Source organism: Macaca nemestrina, chromosome 11 (assembly GCF_043159975.1).
Source record: "Macaca nemestrina isolate mMacNem1 chromosome 11, mMacNem.hap1, whole genome shotgun sequence".
NCBI classification, from domain to species: domain Eukaryota; kingdom Metazoa; phylum Chordata; class Mammalia; order Primates; family Cercopithecidae; genus Macaca; species Macaca nemestrina.
Genome location: NC_092135.1, coordinates 94,356,748 through 94,366,642, shown reverse-complemented (window position 1 = coordinate 94,366,642; position 9,895 = coordinate 94,356,748). Strand labels below are relative to the sequence as shown.

Below are 9,895 nucleotides of genomic sequence, written 5' to 3'. Positions count from 1 at the left end.
TGGTGCAATCACAGCTCATTGCAGTCTTGAAATCCTGGGCTCAACTGATCTTCCTGCCTCAGCCTCTAGAGTAACTGGGATTACAGGTTCAGGCCAGCATGCCTGGCTATTTTTATTTTTATTTATTTTTTAATGTATTATACTTAAGTTCTGGGATACATGTGCAGAACGTGCAGGTTTGTTACATAGGTACACACGTGCCATGGTGGTTTGCTGTACCCATTAACCCATCATCTACATTAGGTATTTCTCCTAATGTGATCCCTCCCCTAGTCCCCCAACCCCCGAAAGGCCCTTCCTCCCTGATGTGACGTTCTCCTCCCTGTGTCCATGTGTTCTCGTTGTTCAACTCCCACTTATGAGTGAGAACATGCAATGTTTGGTTTTCTGTTCCTGTGTTAGTGGGGTCTCACTGTGTTGCCCAGATTGGTCTTAAATGCCTGGCTTCAAGAGATCCTCCTGCCTCAGGCATGATTACAGGTGTGAGCCACCGCACCTGGCCCATTTTGAATAAAATGTAACATAGCGGTTAATCCACACAAGAAGCTAAGGATTGCAGGTGTGAGGTTGCTGGATTTGAGTAAGTTGTAAAGGAGAACATCATGTGGGAACGAAGCTCTAGGATCCCCGTTCTTCCCGCAAGAACTGGAATTGGGTCTTTTGTGCGGTGGGGTTCCTTGATTCTGTGGAGGAGCCTAACAGTGATGTCTGGGCTGACAGATCCAGGGGACTAAGGAGTCAGGGCTCCTTTGCGACATGTGACAAAACACAGCTGACACTGACTTGAAATAAAAGGGAGAGAATTTATGGTTTCAAGGGTAGAGTTCACTGCAGACACATTTACCTCCTGAGGTTTCTCAGAGAGTGAGACATCACCCTCTCACCCTCAGCTTTTCTTCCCTCAAAGGTGGCTTCATTGGCATGCACTGTTGGTCTTCGTTACCGTAGGCTTATGTCCTTCCAATTTAATTATACCAGGTTAAAGAGCTTATTTTTCTGCAGTAATACATCCAGACCGAGTTCCTGGGTCAACATGCCCATCCCAGAACCGATCACTGCGGTCCGGAAGATGACTGGCTAGTTCTGGAGGCTGAGGGTGGGAGGTGTCAGTACCCTGGAGCCACAAAGACTCATTGTGGGTGAGGGGGAAGGGCAGTTCCCATAGGAATAATGAACTGCTGTTACCAGAAAAGGCGGAGTGATGGATAATATTGAGCACACATACTCAAAAGTCCCAAAGGAATGGATATCCATTATTTGGGGACTTACTCCATATGGATATAGTTAAATTGTAAAACGGAATAAATCTTCCCTATATCTGGATAGACGCAAGGGTGGGTAGGGAGGGACACAATATATTTACACTTTAGCATTTTTACTTTTTCTCCTACGTGGGACTGGCTTGATGAAGACGCTATAGACGTAAATAGCCGAAAGTATTAATACAGTAATTTTAAATTTTAGTGCCCTCTTTAGGCAAAGTATCCCGGGAATGCTTTCAACAATCCAGTTTTTTTCATCGTGACCACACCCTGTGTGTCCGACATGAGTATTACCGTCTTGCCCTTGCAGTTGGGGAAACCGAGGCATGACACTCCCCTATTCAGCTCTCTGGTGGGGTTGAGGAACAGTGTTGTCTGCATGACCTCAGAGGGTCTCCTGCATCCTCCGCGACGCCTCTAGGAATCCTCCTGTCCTTCGGCTTCGTAGAAGGAGAGCAACTCAGGCTCCGCCGCAACCGCGGGACTCGTCCTCTGCCCAGCTGCACCCGCCCCGTTCTTCCGCACCTTCCTCAGGGAGGTCCCGTTGGCCAAGGTCTGGCTGTCCCTCCTGTCCTCTGCCCCCGCCTCCCTTCCACCGGTCCCCGACGTGCCGGCAGCTCCCAGCCCAGCCTTCCCGCAGGGCGGTGCGGACAGATGCCGCCGAAGCGTCTAGCGGGAGGGGCGCCGGCGCGGCTGGAGGTGAGGGGGCCAGGCCCTTTGCTCTCCGCCGACCGGGGCGCCGCGGCCGGAGCTGCCGCCGGGCACCCGGGCGGGAGGAAGGTGGTGGCGGGGAGCGGTGAGAGGGTGGCTACGCGGGCTGGCCGGCGCCTGGAGAGGGAGCAGCGGGGAGCCGGGAGCTGCGGGGCCGCTCGGGGCCGCGCCGCGCTCGGCCACAAACCTCCCGGAGGCGCAGGACCCCCGGCGCCCTCCCGAGCGCGGGCGGGAGCCATGGCTTCGCGCGTCCCCGCCGCCGCTGCTGACTCGACACAATCGGCGGGTCGCGCGGGGGCCGCAGCGTAACCCGGGGGTGGGCGGCGGCGCGGAGCCGCCTCGGGAGCTCTCGGTGTCGCTGGGAGCTAGGAAGATGCCAGCACAAAGGCGAGCCGAGACCCAGCCCGCTGCGGAGGGCGGCGGGAAGAGCCGCTGAGGGGCGCGCCGGGCGCGCTCTGCCCTGCGCCGCGTCTCTCTGGGCGCTTCTCGCGGTCTCGGGGTCGGGGACTGCAGCGCAGAGACTCTCGGCTCCGTGGCAGCGGCCGCAGCAGCCGGGAGCTGCATGCAACGCGCGGCGGCGCCCCCGGCCGCTTGCTTTCTCCGCGGCGCGCACTGACCGGCCGGAGGGCACCGGGGCCGCGGGTCCGGGCGACTGCGGGGGCGCCCTCTCGCCCCGCGGCCCGGTCCCCACCCGCAGCCCGCGGCGACGGGCGCAGAGCCCAGGTGAGCGCGCGGCCCTCGCCGCAGGTAGCGGACGGCGGGAGGTGGCTTTGTTTTTCCTCCCTTGCGCCCCGGCGCGGTCATTCATTTGACATTTCGGTTTCCGCTGCCCAGAAACGCGGGCGAGAGACACCAGGATGTGTTTGATGGTTTGGTTCTCCCGGGAAACTGGGACTTTGGGGTCTATTTGAGCATCAGTTGAGGGAGAGGACGCTTCATTTCCTTTTTGGTTGGGAATGTGCGGTGAACATCCTCTGCTGGAGCTTGGGGCCTGGAGGAAACTGGGGCTGCAGATTTAGACGTAGACGTTTCCGAGGACGCGCGACTGCAGAGGTCTGGCTCTCTCATGCCTTGTCTTCCCTATTAGCAGCGCTTGGGTGCTTTTCGTCGTTTATTATTATTAATTTAGAGAACATCTTTACAGGCACATTTATTTCTTTTAGAGTTAGAAGTCTTTGGAGTCAGTAGAGAGAGCTCACAATTAGAGTCACAAGGGTTCAATCGATATTAAACTTCAGGAAGGAAAACATTTGTGATCATTACAGATAGAGGTGGACAGCATGCAAACTTCGGGGGCCTTTAGCTTTTTGGATACGATTTCTGCTTTCACTGTCCTAGACTCACGCAAACTCTGTTTTTCGTATATGTATGCCTTTGTGAAAGTGTGAAACTTGTCTTTTCTGGAGTAGTGTTCTATAGTTTGTCATTTAGAAGAAGAATATTTTAGTGTAATTAGTAGAGCCCTCCATGTGTTTGTCTTATAAATATATGATTTTCTTTTTACTGTTTCTCCTGTTCCCTCAAGGGTTCATTTCTTCTGTTGCCTAGAGAGAGCTTTTTTTCTCTCTCTTCCCAACAGATGGCTGTATATTCCAAGAGGTTATCTTTAAAATGACACACACATTATCTACAAAGAAAGAAAGATCAGTTATTGACTTTTATCTTTGGAGTTATTAAAATAAAAGGCCTAATCTAGATGGGGACATTATTGATGGTGTGAAAATCTGGAGTTTGCTAATCTGTTTGGTCATCAGAAGATTCCTGCGGGGATTGTTTATATAGCGTGGGAGACAGATGGCATCCCTAGCTGACTAGAGAAGCCAGTCATAAAGGGTCATTGTATTCTTCAGAAATTATCCACTTCACTATTAGAGGTGGGGTAGGGTGGGGTGGAGGGTGGCAAAGACATAATTTTGATCTCTTAAAGGAGACACTATAACATTGTCGTCCAGCAGTCTAACCAGCTTTAATTTTTCTTTTTGTTGAATATTCAAAAAGTCCCAATTGAGCTATTTGTTTTGATTATTTCATTGGCACGTTTTGGCTTCAATGTGGTTGTGTGAAGCAGTTTATTAGCAAAAATGTCTTTGAACTTAAAAATAATCATGCTGCTTCTGGGGGAAAATCAGTTGCACCTTTCTTAGCTCTTGTATATAAATGGCCCCTTGGACTCAAACCGTCTCTTGTCTGACTTTAGTCTGCATTAGTTTGAATCCAGTTTCCTTCACCATCTCCATGACAGGTGGTTTCTTAATTCCCAGCATTTGGCGGCAGACTCTGAGGTCTGGGCAGTACTGTACTTCCATGATGATTTCCCAGCCTAAGACATTCGCTTCACCATCGCCTCTATCACTGTATTGGGCAACATTTGGCAATGAATCTTTATGAATGACTGTAGTGTCGGTAAAGAAATGAAAATCATTCTGAACATTTGAGATAAACCAGCTGGAGCTTTTCTGCCCCTACCACTGTTGTGGATTATCTATGTGCTGTAGATTGCAACCAGATCACAAAACTGGTTTTCCCTCGTTACAAATGCGAAGGAAAATATTCCGGTAAATTAACATTTGCCAGCCACAGGACTAAATTTAGTGAAGAATATGGGCAATGTTTGACCCCTCTGAAAAGGAGGCAATAAATAAAAGTAAGCACTGGTTCTGTTTCACTTGGGCAATGTGATCTTGGGAGAAAAGCCTATTTTCTTACTCTTTTAAAAGGCTTTTGCAACACTGATTTCAGCCAAAGGTGAAGAAATCAAGGTTGTTACCTATAGTTGAGGGCAGATGCTTTGGCGTTTTCTCCTAGATCAAGGTGTTTGCAGGAGAGGTGGCTTTTGGGATCTTCCCAGTTTTAATATGTGCCTACACATCAATGAAATGATCTTGCATTCAAAATGCTTGTTGAATCTATATGGTTGGTATCTGTGTAACCTCTAACCAGGTGCCACGTGGCTTTCTCTGTTGTAAAGTGTTCCTTTAAGAGAAACCAGAGGCTCCTCACCTGGGGCTTGCTGTGGGCCTGGCCTGGATCCACATTCTTGTGCATTGCTGACTGCTTTCTTGGGGAAAAACTGGAACCAGTTTTGCTTGGTGTGTTGATAGGGAATGGCAGCGTTGGGTGAAAACCTTTCCAGCTCTGTTATCAAAAGCCAGGCCTGGCCTGAAAGAGGGAGGACTGTGTTTGAAGTTTGATTGATTTAACAGAGGCAGAGGTTGCTTCATTACACACAGGATGCCTTTTGTATCAGGATATGAATGAGAGATTAGAAAGGTGACCAGATGCCCTGCTTTGCTTGTGACAGTGCCAGTTTATTCCTGTTGATTTATCTTAATTATCAAAGGCACCCCCTTTCACGTGCAAAAAGGCCCTGGTTTGGGTGATAAGTTAATTATCTGGTCACCCTAGGTATTAAGGAATCCTGAATTTTTTTCATCACCCCTCTTCCAACACCAGATTTTGAGTCTTGCTTTATTTCAGTCTTTTATTTATTAAATGTAAAGATAGAAAATCAGAAAAAAATTAAACCTGAAAAATACATAAGAAAAAATGAAATAGGAGGAAGAAAGATAGGAGAATGAGATAATTGCTTGCCATCTATTTATACACATAGTGAATAAAATAGTTTTATTCTTAAATTATTAAGTGTCTGCCATGGCTGTAAGCCCATATTATTATTGTCTTCAAGCACCATACAAATGAGCACCTGTCCATATATCTAGAGCTGACTCTAATTGGGGCAAATCCTGTGATTTGGGAGAACAGTTTCTACAAAACCTGTTTGCAGACCTTATGGTTACCATGGCTCTTAGAGATAGGAATGCAAGTTTCAAGATCTAGTGTCTGGTCCAGATCTTGGATATTTACTGAGATTCCAGAACACAAGTGTTGTTGTGAAGACTTGACTCCTCATTCTCTTAGTTTCCAAGCTCTCTGGGACATAAGGATAATAGGAGGGCTTTTGTTTTCTGTACTCTCTTGTGTCTCCAGCGTTTGGTTGGGATCTCAGCTTTTCATACAGAGAAGTTGCAGAGAGGGAGAACTGGTGTGTCTGTTCACCACATGAAAATTCTCATGGGGGTTTGACATGATGCAGGTGACCTGGCAAGGGTTTGGGTTCTTTACCAAAGTTAGATATATGAAGTTTGTGGCATTTGCTTCTGCAGTAGTTGCTATGCTCCTTTACCAAAGAATTGTGTGTTTGTAACACAGCTCACTTGCTATGTTGGCCAGTGGATGTTACAATTAATTATGGCTGTCACCTTTCCCAAACTCACTCCACTTAAGTCCTCAAAAGCTTGGTCAGCATGTCTAAATAAGAAATTTATTTTTTTATTTTTATTTTTTATTTTTTTTGAGACAAGGTCTCACTCTGTTGCCCAGACTGGAGTGCAGTGGCGTAATCTTGGCTCACCACATCCTCTGCCTCCTGGGTTCAGGCGATTCTTGTGCCTCAGCCTCTCAAGTAGCTGGGATTACAGGCATGCACCACTACCACTGACAAATTTTTGTGTTTTTAGTAGAGACGGGATTTCACCATGTTGGCCAGGCTGGTCTTGGACTCCTGACCTCACATGATTCACCCTCCTCAGCCTCCCAAAGTATTGGGATTACAGGCATGAGCCACCGTGACCAGCTTATGTATCTTTTTTATAAGTAGGATGACTATATAATTAAAAAAAATCCAGACAAGGATACTTTTGAGAGTAAAATATGGCACTAACTGGAAAGGGCATTAGATCAATAAGCATAAACTGAGACTGTGCCAGGAACACTGGGATTTATGGCTATTCTAACTATGACTGAAGTCATAAGCTTTTATATGTAATATATCCATATGATAGAGAAATGTCCTTAGCTTCTTCTAGGCTTGTTCAACATATATGTTTACATGTGTGTATGCAATGTATGTATAGATAAACATTGATAATGTATCTATAGATATGTGCATTGTAGGTTTGAAATAAACTACTTAAGAAGTCCTAGTAATTGGACATTTATGGCCTTATCTCTTTCATTGGTTGACTTCTTAACTAAACTCTTTGAATCTAGCCTCTCCAAATTTTAAATCATCTCCTGATCTTGTCTATTTTGATACCATTCTGTTGATATAATTCTTTTGCTTAAAAACCTTTGATGGCTTGTCATTTTCTTTTTAATTCTCAAAGTAAGATCCATAGGCAGTTTGGTGGTTAGAAGGGAAAAGCAGTGAAAAAATTTAATTCATTCATCCATTCATTTATTTGTTCATTCAGCTAATATGTATTGAGCTCCGTCTGTGGGTTAGTCTCTGATTTAGGTGCTGGGAATATATCAATGAATAAAACAAAGATCCCTGACCTTGTGGAGTTTTCATTCTATTGGGGGCAGGCAGGTGGGAGGTGGGAGACAGATAATAAACCAAGTAACTAAATTATATATGATGCTAGAACGAGATGAGTGCTTTGGAAGAAAGAGAAAGTAGGACAGGGTAAGTGTGGTTGAGTAGGCTTTATGGAGAAGGCTTCATGGAGAAAGAGACCTTAAGCAAAGAGTTAAAAGGAGGTAAGAGAAGTTACTTAATACAGATACCTGAGGGATAGAGTTGCAAGATGGCCAGTGCAAAGGCCCTGAGAAAAGAATATGGATATGTTCAGAGATTTGCAAGATCAGCATGATGGGATGGAGTGACGAGGAGGGAGTCAGAAATGAGACCAGAAGGGTGGTGTGGGTGTTGCAAAGCATGCAGGGCCTTGAGATAGGCCATTTAATTATGATTTCAGCACACATCCCCTTATGTTCTTAAAACTTATTATCATATTTAAGCTTGTATTTGTGCTGCAAAGACTGCACTGGTGAGTGCGTATAGCTTACATTTTGTTAATGGTCCACTTCATGTTTGTTAATATAATTTTTATATCATTTACTTATTTTTTATTGTTAAAAGATTGTTTTTTGTTTTTGCTGTTCTTTTTTTTTTTTTTTTACTGTAAGTTCTAGGGTACATGTGCACAACGTGCAGGTTTGTTACATATGTATACATATGCCATGTTGGTGTGCTGCACCCATTAACTCGTCATTTACATTAGGTATATCTCCTAATGCTATCCCTCCACTCTCCCCCCTCCCCACAATAGGCCCCGGTGTGTGATGTTCCCCTTCGTTTTTGCTGTTCTTAAATTGTATTCCCATTTCACAAAATGAGGTAAGTGGTTCAAAAGTAGTTCATTAAAGTGTAAAAATAGTGATGAAAATAGTACGGTAAATGCTACATTTCAGAATACAATAAACATAATTAGAGAACTGAATCCCACTGCAAATAAAATGGGAATACGTATGTGTAGAGATGAGGTAATCTGTGAGAGTGACAATTTCAGAACAGTAGCTGAAATTGAAAAGTGCAAATGGAAATATGACAATAACTATCTCAAAACTGTTTTTTTATTGGACTTGCTATCCGCATTAGGACCAAATGAATCCGTAATCATTGCCTGTTATGAAACTTTGTCCAATAGTGGCATGAAGCCATGGATGTTTTTGTGTCATTTTCGAACAAAGCACAGTGGCTTCTCTGTTATACTATTGAAGTTTTCTAGGACAAGCACACAATAATGCTTTCCTTTATAAAATTAATGTATTATATGGCTAAAGGTAGGTAAGAGACTATAATTCTATTAGCATCATTCAAGGATCCTTGTAGCAAAATAAGTATGAGTCATATTATTGAAGAGACATTTGGAAAATCAACTGGAAAGTTAAAGACAAACATCCTTAGAAAGAAACCAGAAGTTATTGACAAAACTCCTTCGTCAAATGACATGGTTGGCTGTGGCATAATATTAGTGGAGTGGAGTGTGGAAGAGCGATTACTATCAAGTGCATGCTAGCAGATATTTCACTTTATGGTTGGATGAAACCATCGATGTCATGCAGAGAATGAATCAGCTTTTGGCATTTGTTCAGAGATGAGTGCTCGGTGATGCTTTTGTTCATTTATCACTGAAAACTCGTGTTATAGGAAGAGGTTTTTTTTTGTTTTTGGTTAACCATTATTCATGAGATTGGAAAAGTTGCTCGGGACAGAACTGACAGGGTACTGGGCTCAGGTACAGATAAGGTGATGGCTTCGTGAAGAAAGGAAGTTGTACTTAGAAAGCAGCCAATCCACATGCTACCCACTTCATGAAGATGTAGTGCCTTCTGATCTTGAGGAAACACAAAAAGAAACAGTGGAAACTATGGATTCAGCCAAACTGTGGCCCCTGCATCAATGAGTTTGCTCTGCAAAGTGATGGGCAGTGAGGGTAAGACTGCTTCCCCAAGCTGACATATGCTAACTGCATAGTGGAAAGGTGCTTGTGTAATATTTTATCTGTGGAGTCAGATGTCTGTGGAGTGAGAAAAACATTTCCTTATGACGCTGATTAGAAATGATTTCTGTTATATCAAGTGGTATACCTAAGTCATATGCTTAGTCTGTGGTGAACCATGGCAAGGACAGAGAGGAAAGGGAGACTTATTAACAAATAAAACAATATGCCACAATCTTAGACTATGAAATTTTTTATTAGAGAGTTGGAAGTTCACATTGACTGTAAATTAAGGAAGCGATATCTTCAGTAATAGACAGCCATTTATATAATAAGGATAGTATCTCTCAGTGACCTGCTAGAAGAATAAGAGCTCAAAGTAATAGAACTTAGACCCAGCAAGTTTTGATGAGGAGTGGACACAAGTGTGTGTATCTGGTATTTGAGAGCATGTAGAGAACCATGGCGGGAGGGACCCAGACTTTTAGGATTTTGTACTAAGATATTGGGTGGCAGGGAGTACAGGCCGAAGGAGGTAGAAAAAACTGTCAGATTTCTTTGACAGTTGGATATGACCTTTCTTATATTTTTGCCTTAGGCGTCACTTCATTTCATCCAAGTGGACTTCATACTCAG

At 44.6% G+C, this 9,895-nt stretch overlaps 1 protein-coding gene across 5 annotated transcripts in view; it reads left to right on the top strand.

Moving 5' to 3' along the window:
* Window positions 1-1,397: 1,397 nt before the first annotated feature.
* LOC105468168 (HECT, C2 and WW domain containing E3 ubiquitin protein ligase 2) overlaps window positions 1,398-9,895 on the top strand; it is a 384,482-nt gene continuing 375,984 nt past the window's right edge. For 2 of the 5 annotated variants that reach the window (XM_071073112.1, XM_071073113.1), the window contains exon 1: window positions 2,716-3,026. The gene's annotated coding sequence lies outside the window, so the exon portion shown is untranslated. The other 3 variants (XM_071073114.1, XM_071073110.1, XM_071073111.1) reach the window with 3 other exon arrangements.